The sequence below is a fragment of the Talpa occidentalis genome, unplaced genomic scaffold, assembly GCF_014898055.3.
Source record: "Talpa occidentalis isolate TD23 unplaced genomic scaffold, MPIMG_talOcc4v2.1 talOcc4.13, whole genome shotgun sequence".
NCBI lineage: Eukaryota > Metazoa > Chordata > Mammalia > Eulipotyphla > Talpidae > Talpa > Talpa occidentalis.
Genome location: NW_023601322.1, coordinates 100,449,670 through 100,465,230, shown reverse-complemented (window position 1 = coordinate 100,465,230; position 15,561 = coordinate 100,449,670). Strand labels below are relative to the sequence as shown.

At 44.5% G+C, this 15,561-nt stretch overlaps 1 long non-coding RNA gene across 1 annotated transcript in view; it reads left to right on the top strand.

The window, feature by feature from the left end:
• The window catches only part of LOC119243683 (uncharacterized), a 58,180-nt gene that overhangs the window by 14,840 nt on the left and 27,779 nt on the right, over positions 1 to 15,561 (top strand). The window contains exons 2-3 of the long non-coding RNA XR_008551578.1: positions 9,254 to 9,385; positions 15,038 to 15,090. This is a non-coding gene — a long non-coding RNA (uncharacterized LOC119243683). The remainder of the gene's footprint in view (positions 1 to 9,253; positions 9,386 to 15,037; positions 15,091 to 15,561) is intronic.

Below are 15,561 nucleotides of genomic sequence, written 5' to 3'. Positions count from 1 at the left end.
TTAGAAGTGCAGGAGGGTGAGAGAATTCACCAGAGCCAGAGCAGGGAGCAGAGCAGGCAGACTGACGAAGACACTGCTGATGGGAGCAGCGGGCGCGGCAGGAGAGGTCTGCGCGCCATGTGGGACCCTCGTCGGCAGCCAGGGATCGAACCGGCGCTGCAGAGGCTGCAGGCAGCTTCCTAGCCGAAGCTTAACTGCCGCGCCACCGGGGAGGCCCGCCCTGCTGTGATTTGCAGATCGCAACTAGGTCACAGTTACCCGTGAGTGGCCAGCTAGTACCCAGCTCATAGGAACCCACACACAGGGATTCAATAAATATCACCTCATCATTAATTAAAATATAAGTTTTCTTTAACTTCGGTTTTATAATTTTGATATTAAGCAATAATTGGAAGGTAAAAGTATCTTTTGTATCTTCCCTTCAAATAATAATAGCAAATGCGCATGCACTTTTTATAATATTTATTTATTTATTTTTAATATTTTATATAATTCTTACATCATTTTTCATTTTTGCACAATGTATGCATTTTCATTTTGGTTATTTTCCCCATACAAAAGCCCCCCCCCTTATTTTGACACTACTCCTTCCTCTCCCCACCACCTCCTCCCCTGTAGTGTGTCTCTGGTTTATAGTTGCTTGTTGACTTTGATTTTTACTTTGTATTAATTAGTCTTTTTCCTAGTCCCTTATTTAGATTTTCTAGATTCCTACTAGGAGTGAGACCATCCATCCGGTATTTTTCTTTTTCTTTCCGGCTTATTTCGCTGAGCATGATCCCTTCCAGCTCCATCCATGTTGCTGCAAACTGCATGTGTTTGTCTTTTTTGATTGCTGAGTAATATTCCATGGTGTAGATGTACCACATCTTCTTGATCCAGTCATCTATTTTTGGGCATTTGGGTTGTTTCCAAAGCTTAGCTATTGTAAACAGTGCTGCTATAAACATAGGGGTGCAGGTGCTCTTTGGAATTGATGTTTCTGTGTCCTTTGGGTAAATACCTAGGAGTGGAATTGCTGGATCCTATGGAAGCTCTATCTTTAGTAGGTCAAGAAATCTCCACACAGCTCTCCACAGTGGCTGGACCAGTTTGCACTCCCACCAACAGTACAGGAGAGTTCCTTTCTCTCCACATCCTCGCCAACATTTGTTGTTGCTAGTTTTTTTAATATGTGCCATTCTCACTGGTGTAAGATGGTATCTCATGGTAGTTTTGATTTGCATTTCCCTGATGACAAGGGATGTTGAACATTTTTTCATATGCCTGTTGGCCATTTGCATTTCCTCTTTGGAGAAATTTCTTTTTAGCTCTTCTGCCCATTTTTTGACTGGATTATTTTCTTTGTTGTTGTTGAGTCTCATCAGCTCTTTGTAGATTTTTGTGATCAGTCCTTTGTCATTAGTGTTGTGTGCAAAAATGTTCTCCCAGTTGGTGGGGTTTCTCTTTGTTGTGGTTATTGTCTCTTTTGCTGTGCAGAAGCTCTTTAATTTGTTGTAGTCCCAGCCGTTTATCTTTGTCTTCACTATCACTGCTTTGGGTGATGTGTCTGTAAAGATGTCTTTGAGGTGCAGAGCATGCACATTTACAGATACTTTACTAGGAGAAACACTAGGATACACCAGCTGTCTCTGGGGTTGGCTGCCTCAGCTCTTTGAGGCCCCATGCTTTGGTCCTTAAGCTGGCATACAGCGTGGCTGGGCATTTGTGTCATCCCACCACTGTCATCTCTCCATGTCTCCCTGGAGCAGATACCCAGGTTGAAATACCTTTAAAGAGGATGCATGTCCTGGAAATTGAACCATCCATTGACCACTCCTATGAATAATCTGTTTTTAAGCTGAGGTCAGTGAGCCACCTTGCTTCCTAGTGGAAATCATCCGTCTGAGAGGGTGACGGCTGAAAGCAAAGATCAAGCCCTCGTCGTTGGGAAGTGTGTGGTTTCCCACCAAGCATCCTCTCTGTTAGCAGCCTTCACCACTTAGGAACGTCAGTCACATAGGTGAAATGGGGGTTATTAAATTAAGCAAAAGGGCCTGGTTTTCTTCCTGACAGACAAGGCCATCATCAAACACTCCTCATTGCCTTTTCCTCTATCACTGAGCTGGAGAAGTTGTCCTGGCACCAGCTTAACAGAAGATACAACCCTTGCTGCCCGACTGCCTCACAGTTGCAGAGACAGAGGTGTTTTACTGGGAACATTACCTCCTTTGGTTTCATGTGACAGAAGCCCAATTCATACAACCTCAAGCAAATAAAAGAATGGACTAGATCACCCTGCGGGGAGGCTCAGGGGTGCAGCTGGTTCTGACACAGGTAATCCAGCTCCCAGACCAGGTCAGTCAGGTTCTCCATCTCCTGGCTGGGGTAACAGGCAGCCTTTCCTGGCCTGGCATTAAAGCCATGGTGGGCTGTGTGCCCACAGCGGTCAGACTCGCTTCCTACTGGCATGACAGACCCAGCAAAGCGCCTCCTCCTGGGGCTTGCAGGGACCACCTAGGGCCTCCATAGCAGGTCCAAGTCCATGGCCACCTGCAGCCTGAGAGAACTGCTGCCCCTCACTCAGCCATGACTGACTGTGAGCTAACAGGGTGGTAGGATATCCCCCAAAAGAAATGGTGTGCCAAGAATGTGACAACCATAACCATCCACTGTAGTATGGAACCTGGACTTCACACCTTAACAAGTGCGTCTCTTTCTAGTGCAACAGGGTAAGTCAGTGAGAACAGAACCTTCCAGGGACTCAGATATCTTGATCTGGATTAGAAACTCTTTAACTTCCCTTTCAGGCCTCAATTCAATTGTCCCATAATAATGGCTATAAAGTAACATGATCAACAGCTTGAGTTTCTGGAAAGACAGCTGCTATACAAATGGCTTTTAAAAGAATACGATTAACACTGTTAATCTTACTTTTTTTCCTATTTTTCTTGATCACATTTCTGTTTCTTCGAGTCCCTCTCTCTTTCCTTCTTCCTGACCCAGTGGCGGCAGGGGCCGCAACAAGGGCCCCAGAGGACAGAAGTCAGCAGAGGTCAGGGTGTCCAGAGGCACAACATTCAGATTCTCAGTTTTCAGGGAAATTGTGAAAAAAGTATCATGAGGATAACAGTAGCGATGCTCTCAGTGTCAGAGAAGAAAGGTACAAACACAGAAGGGTGGGGGCTGGGCTGGGCTGGTCTGGGCTGGGCTGGAAGGGCAGGCCCCAGTATGGACTCGGGTTTTACCATCTGTAGGGAAATAGACATAGAAATATATACAAGTGTAAGAACATGTCCCACATGCATCTCTGTTCTAATTCTGGTCCTGAAAGGGTGTGAGAGCAGCATTGTCTTAGTAGCAGTAAGCTCCCCTGCCACCCAGGTGTTTGGTTCCTAAAGATCACCCTTGAGTAAATGCAACAGGCACTAGGAAAAAGTTGGTAATTCCAGGAGTTAGAGAACATGCAAAGAATGATAATGACTCATTAAGCAGACTCAAAAACCCATGTGAAAGGGCTCTTTATTGGTAAAATGTATGACAACTTTAGCATCAAAATAAGCATTATATAAATGAATTATAAGCTACTTATTAATAAAAGGATCCAAGGGCCCATGGATGTGAATAAATATGAGTACATAAATAGAACAGAAATTTGTTCCTTGAAGTCGAATGCCAACTAATAAGTGTCGACGCACGTAGAATGAATGGTGAAATGAGATAAGGACATTTGGCATTACTATGTAATTACTCTAATTACTATGGCAGTTATTACTATGACTAGTAATAACTGATTTTCACAATTACTATCAGTAGGTACTAAAATGGTTGAGTGGAAGTAGGATAAAGGGATAAGCTGTTACCTGATCTCAAGGTGTCTCCCCACAGATATTTATTAATTTGGATGAAAGAGCAAATCTGCAACAGAAAAACGAGCAGTGGGCACCCACCAGTCTGTGCCGATGGACGAACTACCTCTGTGCCGTCCTACAACAATGCAAAACATGGCTCGATGAGCATACAGCAGGCAGAGCCAAGTGAAAGACATCCTACAAAATCACTGGGGGCTTAAGAAATATTAAGGTCAAGAGAGTGAAGCCACTGAGGAATGGTCTAGATGGAAGGGACTGGAGACCCGTGGCCACGGGGTGGCGCATGGTCCTGCGTGGGGTCTTTGCAGTAAGAGGCCACCAATAATGGGAAATGTCGGCGGGGTCTGGGGAGGTCTTTGTCATGTTCTTGCAATTGTTATGTAACTTTTAATTATTTCAAAATTAAAGCAGGTAGGGAGGTATTTCTTCAGACTGTTTCACCTTGTTTATTCAGGCAGTCCTTCTGTATACAGCTGGGATCAGTTACAAATGTGTCTACTTTCCGTGGAACATTTTAGAGCTGAAAATTAATGAGTGGCACTTCCACATGAGTTCTTACAAATATGTGGTTAGTAAAGAAGATTAAGAAAATATATGTAAATATAAAATGATAATCACCAAATCCTCCTTCCCTCAACCCAGCATGTTTAATTGGAAGTTTCAGTGTAAAACCTATGGTACGAAAGATGGGCGATGTAAAGCTGAGTTATGAGACCGCCGAGATGTAAATTTCAAAGGAAATACGATCTTGAAGATACCACATACTGCCTGAGTCCAGAAAGACAGAGTTTGTGAGAAATCGGTAAGGACGACTCCTTAGGGGGTGAGCTCTTCAGACAAGAGCTCCCAGGTATGTGGAAGGCCCACAAGTCATTATGGCCCACAATTAGGTCCCCACTCCAGACCCCTGGATTTACTGCCAGCCATAATTGAACAGGGTGTCTGGGCCACGTCAAAACTGGCCGCAGCCTCACAGGGAGAGTTTCTGAGACACTGGTTTCCCATAAGGTCACGGAGGTCAGTCACCGTCTGGTTGGGGTTCTTGTTTTTTGTGTTGTGTTTGATTTGTGTTGCTCTTGCTTTTGTGTGATGGTGCAAGGCCAAGGGGAGACGTTCAGCCAAGCTCCTTTGCTGGTCAGAGCAGCACTCAAGGGTTGGGGAGTGGGAGTCGGCCACCCCAGGTAGTCACTCTGGCATCTTTGTCTGCACACACCATGTTTGCCACTCAGTGAGGTGCAAACAGGCATAGAGGAGCAGAAAAGTGTGTGTCTCAGTGAGGGCCTCCCCAGAGGTCAGCTCCCAGTTCACTCCCTGCTGCAAATTCCTGAAATGCATTTGCTGTGCATTTCCCTCCTCGGCAGCCTGTACCCAGGCTCATTACCTGCCTCATGACCTGCTTCTCTTTGATGATTATTTTCCTCTTTCTATCGCTTGTTTGAAATTATAGTTCAAAGTTCCTTTCTGAGGAACGTCAGTTGACACACGGCCTCCGGACACGCAGGCTAGACGATTAGCGGATGTGGTCAAAGGCCCTTTGGAGATTAGATTCCGCTGCTGCGGGCCTGCTGACCCAAGGAGTGGGCCTTAAGTGGTAACTTTGCTACAACGTACCTCCTTCCTTCATGTCCACACTCACGCTTCACCCGAAGACTCTGCCTCCAGGTTCACAGTCCTCACGATGAAGCCTCTTGAGCCCTGTCCTGCTGCCCCGCTCATTCTGATCATGACAAAGGGGGCGCTCTCAGCAGTGGCTCTTGGCCGCCTCTTGAACACACTCAAGAGGCCCCTGCTTTCCCCCTACCTGTGGGGCATGACCCACGGTGCCCATTTTAACCTCCTGCCTTCCCCAGAGACCCAATATTTAGGCCCTCCCCTTATATCAGTGCCCAAAGTATAGTGAAAAAACAGGACCTTGTTGTCCCTTAAAGACATGAGAACTAAGTGCCCCAGGGCTCTGGACGTCAGTGCCGGGAGCACGCCTGCGGGGCTGCTCCACGCTTGCTCCGTTAAGAGCATGCCCGCCGCTCTGTGCACAAGCTGTGCACACGTGGGGTCTCGGGTGGGAAGGGTCTGGGTTTGTGCAGGGCCGGGTCCTGGGAGTAAAGGGCAAGGGCACTGACCTCTGGGGTGTCTGTGAGCTGCCGACTTTGCCGTGGCATGCTCAGTCCTCACCCTGCCCGGAGAAGCTGCCCCACTGAGCCGTGCCCGGAACCAGGACCAGGCCTGGTGCCCACTGCGTCTGCCCCATCCCAGTCTCACCACTTGTTCATTGGGATTCCAGGTATATTATGCATCTGCTTTGTCACTCACTTCTTCCTCAAGATTCTGCCAGGATTAGGTGAGAAAATAGTCCTCAGTTTATAAGGTTGATTTGAAGAACAGAGAAAATGGCTGTGAAACTCCTGGCAGGTGCTCAGTGAGATGTTGCTGTTACCTTGCCTTGGTTTTCATTGTCCTCATCTTTCAGAGAAGGAACCTGAGGCTTAAATGAATGTAAGCCAGGGCCACACAACTCCATAATTAAATAGTGATCAAGGCTCCGTCCCCTTTGGATGATACACGTGTGCTTCATCCTGCCTCTCTGAGCCGGTGTTCGGGGGTGGAGGCTGTTTCAGGAACAGGACAGGCCGCAGGCTTCGGTGCCACCGGGAAATGCTGTCTCTCTCCTCTCCATTTCTCAGCATCTCCTTCCCTCTCTTGTCCTCTCCTGGGCCTTAGTCAGCTCGGGCCATGTCCCTGGAGTCTCTGCAACCACTTCTGTGTTGCCTGCCCTAAACCCTGCTGGCCATGATTAGGGTGAGCACTGCCCATTGACAGCAATCATTCTCATAGAGGAATCTGTGAATCTGTACCCCCCAGTTGGTCAGGCCAGCGAGGCCAAGCCTTTTAAGTCTCTAAATACCATTTTAGACTATTAAATAAAATAACATTTACTGAAAATCATAGGATAAAACCTTTCCTGTCCTTTCATAAGCTGGTCCTTTCCTCTTGGGTGTCTCCGTTCTCATTTCCTTCAGCCATCTCAGTACTGAGGAATGTACTAGACGTTTACAGGAAAGCCATGGACCATCTTCAGGGATGGTGCAAGCCTTGCCCTACTTGTAGTGAGTTTGCGGAGCTCCCACTATTGCTTCATTGCCACACTTTAATTCCTTGGAGATCTGCGAATCTGGAACTAATCAGAGGTGGTTAATTTGTTTTGTTCCATCCCAGGTGCCACAAATTGGTTTTTTCTTCTTGGAAAATTCAAACACCACATTCTAGGCCAGGTTAGCACTGTGACCAGCACCCCACACGTTCCTGGGTGTCCCCAGCTGTCCACCTCCTCTACCAGACCTGCCTGCTGCCTCTTCCTGCAGTTCCTGAAACCTGTGCCTGAGCCATGACATCACCCCCAAGCACAGAGAAGTGGGTACGAGAGAGAGTGGTAGCCTGATCTGACTTAAGCAGTCAAACTTAAGTCAGGGCAAACTAAATGGGAAATTTAAAGATCCACAGGCTGGAGAGATGGAGCCCAGTGTGGGACACGTGGCAATAAAAACACAAAGCAGGACGGACACCACCTGCCCTGCAGTTAACACCCCTCTTGTCCTCCACCCGCCCTCGTTCCTCTTTTGTGCCATGGCCCCTGCAGACGGAGGAACCAGTCAGGGAAGCTCTTCTAGCTGAGGGCACGCAGTGAGACAGGTGAGAAACTCTGTCATTTCCAGTGCCAAATCTTACTTGACGATTTTTCACACTTTTATTCTGAAACTGCTCAAATTTCACTGTAGAAATGATGCTCTCTGAGTAGTGTTTCCAGTCCCCCCACACGGTGCCTGCTCCTCATGATTGGTTTCCTTAAAACTGGCTTTGCCCAGTGTGGCTGGAGCTGGACTCTAACCCATCCGGACTCTGACCCATCTGGCCTGGGCGCCTGGGGTCATGTGCCTGTAGGAGGGGGCATTCGACTGGTCTGAACCTGAGCGAGAAGAGTGATTTCCAGAGCGGGTGTCTGGGCAGGAATGGATCCCCCACATACCTGATAGCACTGACGTGACCCTGGCGAGGTTCCCCAGTCAGGGTTTGCTGTCACAGTTCCATGACCACCTTAACGGGAGTTGCAGTTGCAGTTGTAGACACACAAGGTACATTCATACAGGATTTATGGCACTCTCTCGTGATTTCTGGTCCTCTCACTGTCCTCGGGGAGGCTGATGAGCAGCCTGGCCATGGATGCCGAAGCCATGCGTACTTCACTGTGCGGTATCCCTGTATAGCACGCCTATGATAAAGTGTAATTTACAAATTAAGGACAGTTAGATAGTAACGAAACAAAAATTGTATCACAAAAATAAAAATCAGCCTCTTCAAAGTTAGGGAAAAAAGCTCTTGCCCATTAAAAAGGTCAATTAGATTTCATCATAAAACATCAGTGATCTGAAAGCTATAAAGCTAAATGTAGCAACAACTAAATTCATTACTTCTGCCAAAAAAGACCCCCACTTTCTCTTTAACCTTGACTAAAACTCAACTAGTGAATGAAGGAATTGTCCTGCAGTGCAGTGTGCAGTGGTGAAGTAGGCGATGGAGCCTAGTGGGAATCGTCGAATCTGCAAGACCTGTGCCCTTGCGGTGGGTGCTGTGAGGGCTAAAAGGGAAGAAACTATGACTGTGTTTACTTTTGCCAACAACCCCCCCTCCCAATTTTCTACATTTTAGAACGCAGCATTAGCCTGACTGTTTGACTCAGTGGTTCCCAGTTTGGCCTTGGAATCACCTTGAAAGCCCAGAAAGTACATGCCAGTTCCCAGCACGATCCAGCCCCATGAAGTCAGACTTCCTGGGGCGGGGAGCGTCCAGCCCTGGGGTGAGTCTGCAGCCTGATTGGGAACCCCTGTCCCAGGTAGACGTGAGCTCTGACTACCTGACCTTGGCACAGCACTTGGCACAACGGGTGCATGGATGGGCGCATGGGCCAGCAGATGAAGACTGGTGTTTCCAGCCCTCAGGGGCTTATTATCAAATAAGAATAATCCCCCTGTGCACAAGCAGTTGACTAGATACACTCCGGTGGGGATTGTGTGAGTGCCAGTGTTTCCTGTGGAGATTCTGCCCCGAAGGAATGCCCAGTCACACACATGCCATGAGCGCTTTCACTTATAGCCAGATAGGAAGGCTGCAAGGACTCTGCTGCTTAGCCCCTATTGTTTACAAGAAGGAAGATGTCATCACACAGATTGTACCACTTAGAAGGAATAAAACCGAAAATGCTGTTAATGCGCCGAATGCGGAGACCAGCTCCCAGGAGTGATTGTCAAGGTCACCTAGGGTCCTGAGCCAGCATCCCCTCTCTGGGGCAGAATCAGCATTTGGTTTAGTTTGCCTTGGGGTGACTTTCCTCCCTTTATGATTGTTTCCAGGTCACCCGGCTGCTATCCTGTCCACTCATCTGCAAGTGCTGCTTTCGTCCAGCCAGATAATTCGGTACTTGGATGTCAGTCCTTCTGGAGCCCTGAGCCTGTGTCATCCCATCCTGACTGCACCACGCCCAGGTGAGTGTCACTGACTGTCCTGCGCCCGGATCTCATTATGCCAAACGCCACTCATGGGGGGCTGAGCAAATTAAATGACTCATGCTAGATGGCGGGATCATTTACAATTCCTCCTCTTCCCACTGTAAAGGAAGTGAACATGTCAGCTGCGGACAGATGTCTTCTCTTTAGGTCACTTTGTGTATTTGTGTTCGATGAGAAAAGAGAAAATCTGCTTTCTTGGGGAGGGACTTATATTAGAACAATTTGAACAGTTAGAACAATTATATTAGAACAATTTGAACCATTTTCCAGCATAAAATTACATAACGTGTCCGCTCAAAATAAAATAATATTCAACCAAAGCGTTGGGCAAATGAAATTCAGTCACAGAAATGGAAAAACTGGTGTCAGGTTGAAGTGCAGTTGTCTCCCCAGAGACAAAGCTCCCGGGCCCCCTGTCTTTTAACTTTTGCCAAGTGTACCCGGTCTCTAGAGTCCCCTGGTCCTCAGGGATGACCACACTCCGGGAAGTGTCCTGATTCCTAACTCCTGCCTGGCGAGAATCAAGAGGCGGCAGGGTGCCCCTTCAGTGGCAGCCCTCCCAGCAGCAGGCTGATGATATCACATCTTCACTGTCACAAGTGCCCTCCACTGCGCCCCAGAACTTTGCTCAGCAACAAAGCGATGCTCCTTGTCTGTCTGACCTTCCCACCCTTCCAGGAGGCCAGTCTTTGCCAGTCATCTCCTGATCCACTGACTCCACTTCTTTGTTTACTTTTTGTCATTTCTTAAGTATCTGTTATTTTACATCTTGTATCCATTGGTTTAGTTTGGCTTGGGGTGACTTTCCTCCCTTTTGTGATTGTCTCCAGGTCACCTGGCTGCTGGGGTCAAAGCAGGGAATAAATAAATACACAAACATGTCTATTTAAAAACACGCTGAAATGTTAATACTTCAGTCAGTCTTTGTCGAATTAGTTTGTGAAATGCAAGAGCAATGTGAAAGCCTCCCCTTGCCTTCTCTTCTTGGGACACATGCTGGTGTCTCTTTTTCACTTGGTTTTGAAATTGACAGCCACAGTCTGGAAGTTGGCATGGGGTGTTGGTATTCAGGGAGACACTCACACGGTGAACTATTAAGCAACTTAAGAGGAACTGGAACTGATCTGAGGTGTGAGAATGGCGAAAAGTAACCATAGCCTAAGGTGTGTGGTGCGGAAACAATTAAGAAGTCAGCGTCGGCCTCCTTCTGCACAGGTTCATGAAGGACCGAGCATGTAGGAAAACGTGAAAAGGAACGCATCAGCTGCTAACATTTGTCACCCAGGAGCACCCAGAAGATGGGAGTTGGGGAGAAGATGGAGCAAATGATGGCTCGCTCTTGTCTTCTTTGCTCACATCACACTGTTTCCCTCTGTGTTTTGAAGAGAAATTAAAGGGGGGCAGCTTTTATTTCAGTTTTAGAACGTGCCAACTTTCTTTCCCCTTCCTCCTCCCATCCCTCCGTGGTCATGTCTCTTGACCTCCTCCTAGCACTCTGCATGCCAGCGTACATCAGCTAGAACTTGGCCTTGTAATACGGAGATATGCAGTTATGGGGATGGGTCATTTCTTTCATGAGGTCAGCCTTTGACAGTGCTTGGAACACATAGTAGAAGGCCTGTGAGCACTTTAATGATCAGCCTTTCTTGCGTGGTTGTTCAGAAATTCTAACATTTACAGCTTTTTCATGACTTTTACACACATACCGAGTTACCAATTGTCTTATTAAGACACTTGGAAGCTGAGAGAAATCATTCGCAACTTTATAACCTTGAAGAAAAAAGCTAAAAAGAGAACCTTTCACTAATGCTTTTATACACAGTACCCAGTATTCCCTCCATGTAACAGGAGTTTAAGGTCAGTTATCTTCAAACACCTTTTCACATTTTTGGCAGATGTCTTCCAACATTTCCCTGGTTTACGTCTGTAAGCGAACAGCATGTCGGTCATTCTTGTCTGTCAGGGGAGCAGTCCATAGTGAATCTCTCAGGTTTTTCTGTGGGTAATTCTGCTTTGGAAGTTTTTCAGGCAAAAACTGTCGAAGTCATGGTCTTTGTGAGGACCTTTGGAACTGTGTTTATTGACCTGCCTTTTCCTGGAGCAGACCCAGAACTGTTTTCTGAGAAAAATCTTTAAACTGTCTAGGCACCCCCTGGCCTCAGAGGAGTAAGCCCCCTCCAGCTGGGGCCCTCTGGATGCACCCTGCTTTTCAGTCAGGCACATTAACCTTTCCCTCCTCACTCAGTGGATTTTTTAAGTGTTTATTTTTTGCAGTATATGAGATTTTAAAATACATGAACTTCAATCAGGTAACACCCAGTAACTCCTCCAAGGCATTTGTCAGATAACACAATACCTGTCACTGGCTAACTGTTATCAACAAGTCAAAGTGCAAGAAATAATTACCACAAAAGGCTAATCAAATGGTAGTGTGGAGTTCACAGAACCCAATAAATAGCTTTGAATTTTTTTATCCCTGAGTCAATCCTAACATTAGGAAAACTTATTTCATTGCTATGGTATTTTTCATTACTGACTTTTAGAGAAATTGCCTTTACTACATTGCGTCTTGGACCTTTGCCTTCAACTTGAATGAAAAGTCACTGTAAGAAAAAGCTGTGCAAAACTAGTTATCTGGGTTTTAAGGACATTTTTGATAATATTGTCCATTCTGATTCTGTGTCCTACTCTTAGGTCTCCAAAATACAAAAATTTGAGGAGAAATTGTTCTCAAATTGTATAACCTGAAAAATATTAGCTTCTTCAACTTTATTTGCATGTATTACTATTGTTTTAGTGCAGTATGGCTGTTGGTAATTTTGTCCTTTTGGCTGTTGGAAATCAGAAACTTGGAGCCAAATATCAATGTATCATTCTCTTGCAAGAGTTGTGTGGGTTGAGTTCTACCTTCCCATTCTAAATCTCTTTTCCTCTAGATAAATTTCCTTGATTTTTAAGTCCCTATACTGTGTGTGATCCAGCAAGAGGTCGTAAGTCTTTTTTAGAGGAAGAAGTTGTAGTTTAATCAATAGTCGTAATCCTGCCATAGGGAAGCTTTCTAGGTCAGCGGGTAAGATTTGAGAGGAGAACAGAAATCCTGGTGACAACCACTGCGGGCGTGATCGTAACAGAAATCCACTCAGGCATCATATTTCAAGTAAATGGAAAATTGTTAGAAGGCTGATCTGATTTATATGAAAAACAATATATCGTGGCGTCATCTTTAAAAGGAAGCCAATTTATAGTTTCAGGAAAATGTTACTATTGAAACATTTCTTCTGAAAAGTGATTGTAAAAGATCATTAAAATGCTGGGATTGTCTTGCTCAGAATTGTTAAATTTTATTAGCAGAACTGTGACAAAGAAACATTAATCCTAAATGAAGTTCTAGGCTGTAAAAAGTACAAGTGAAAGATAGTCAAATTGCAAATTTCATGCACATTGTAATTCAGGTTAGCAGAAAAAGTATATCTTGGTTATTTTGCCTCAATTTAAAATGGTCTTGTTGGCCAATGCCAGACACTAAGAGAAATGAAAACCAAACTTTTATCTTTATTTAATTTAAAATACAGGGTTTTGGCCAGTGTCCAGGTATGTAGAGATTTAATATTGGGGAAATTGGTTACACAGTTGTTGAAAGATGGAAAGAGCAAAAGGAGATGCTGACATAATCCAGACATCAGAGAGAGTAGACAGACGTAGACAGACTGTGTATGCTTCTAGTCAGTTAGGGGGGACACTGTGGTATTTTTTTTTAGCCTTTATTTTTTGGTTTTTTTTAAGATTTATTTATTTATTTATACAAGCACTGGGTACAGTCAGAAGTGCGGGAGGGTGAGAGAATTCACCCGAGTCAGCGGGGAGCAGAGCAGGCAGAAGGACCAAAACGAAGTACACTGCCGAGTGGAGCAGCGGGCGGCAGGAGAGGTCTGCGCACCATGTGGGACCCTCCTCCGGTGGCCAGGGAGCAGCCGGGAATCAAACCAGTGCTGCAGGGGCTGCGGGCAGCCCTGCAACCCAGGGCTCAACCGCTGTGCCACTGGGGAGGCCCACACTGTGGTATTTTTGAGAGAAAAGCACACTAATGATTTCCAAACTGTTAACATAGTCATACTTCATTTTATAAAGTTTCAGTGTCTGTGCTGTCTTCGTTTACCCTCTGTGAATATCCCCTTGTTTTCTGGGTATTTACCAAAGGAAAACAAAATCACTAACTGGATATATATATGCACTCCCATATTTATAGCAACATTATGTACAGTAGCCAGGTTGTGGAAGTAACCCAAGTTCCATCGGTGGATTAGTGGATAAAGAAAATATAGTGTTACATACCATCAGATCTCATTCAGCCTTTTTAAAAAAAGGGAAACCTTGTTTGCAGCAGCATGGATTGCTCTTGAGGGCATTATGCTAAGTGAAATAAGACAGAGAAAAACAAATACCATGTGACCTCACTTATATGTGGAATCTTAAAAAAATAAAACACCCAAAGATGAGCTCATAGATAACAGAGAACAAAGAGCAGATTGGTGGTTGCCAGAGGAGGGGTGTGGGGTGCTGTTGGGCAAAATGAGTTAAGGAGATCAAAAAGTACAAACTACCAGCTATAAAACAAGTCCTGCGTATGTGACATACAGCATGGTGACTGTAATTACTAAAATTGTATTGCATTCTTGGAAATTGCTAAGGTAGTGGATCTTAAGGGTTCTCATCACAAGGGAAAAAATATGACTGTGTGGTGGCAGTTGTTAACTAGACTTAATGTGTGTTCACATTATGTACAAATATCCAGCCATGTTGTACATCAATTATGCCATAATTGTGTACTGTCAATTATACCTCAGTTTAAAAGAAAAGGAAATTATCAAGCTGAAGATTTTCTATTTAGAAAGCAGAGGCTTTTTCTTGTGTATACAAACATATAACATGATATTAGAAATATTATTAATAGGAGTGTAAAATTGAATAATATTAATAGGAGTGTAAAAATGGGTTGTCGACCTCTGGTATTACTACAGAAGACAAGAAAAATTCTAAATAAATTTAGTCTCAGAATGGTGAGTCTTGGTTGTTCCTGTTTTAAAACCTGAAATTTTGTCTCTGTTGTAAAATGAGTAAAGTCTGTTTCTCAAAATCTTGTTAAAAGCTCACAAAACTGGAAGTTATTTGGATTTAAAGGATTTCTAGAATGATTAAAAATACAGTAAAGTAATGAAACGATGCATTTCCACTACAATGCTGTTTACTGAAGTTATTTGGATTAAAAAAAGCTCACAAAACTTTTACATACTGTTAAATGGATTATTCATTATGAATATGCCAGGATATTTCCTAAGGTGGACTGGAAAGGAAAGATTCCTAGTTCCTATGAGTAAAATCAAACCAGTGGCATACTCTTGGCTTCTTTTCTTGTAGATTAAGTATATAAGTGTGACTTTATTTCTTGGCTGTCACTTCTGTTTCATTGATCTCTGTGTCTGTCCATATGACAATACCATACTGTTGTGATTACAGTAGCTTTGTAGTACAGTTTGGCGTCTGGGAGCGTGAGTCCCCTGTTCCTTTGACTTTGGGGGACTTTCATGATTCCATGTAAATTTCAGTAATGCTTGTTCTGTTTCCTTGAAGGATGCCACTGAAACCTTGACAAGGATTGCATTGAGTCTGAATATTGGTTTAGGGTAAGTGGCCATTTTAACAGTGTTAATTCTTCCAGCCCACGATTAGAGGATAACCTTCTACTTCTCATGCATTCTGTTTTTTAACACTGTCTTAAATAGTTTTTGATGTCTTTTACCTCTTTTGTTAAATTTATTCCTAGGTATTCTTTTTGATGTGATTGTAAATATTTTCTTGACTTCTTTCTCTTCTAGTTCACTGACTGTGTAGAGGAAAGGAACCAATTCTTATATATTGATTTTGTAGACTGGGACTTTACTCATTCATTATTTCTGATAGTTTTTCAGTGAGTCTTTTAGGGTTTTCTAGAAATATTATCATGCCATCTGCAAATAATAATAGTTTTTACTTCTTTCCCAATTTGGGTTCCTCTTGCATCTTTCTCTTATCTAATTGTTCTAGGTAGGACTTCTGTTGTGGTGGTGAAAGTGGACATCCTTGTCTTATAAGAGATCTTAGGGGAAAAGCTTTCA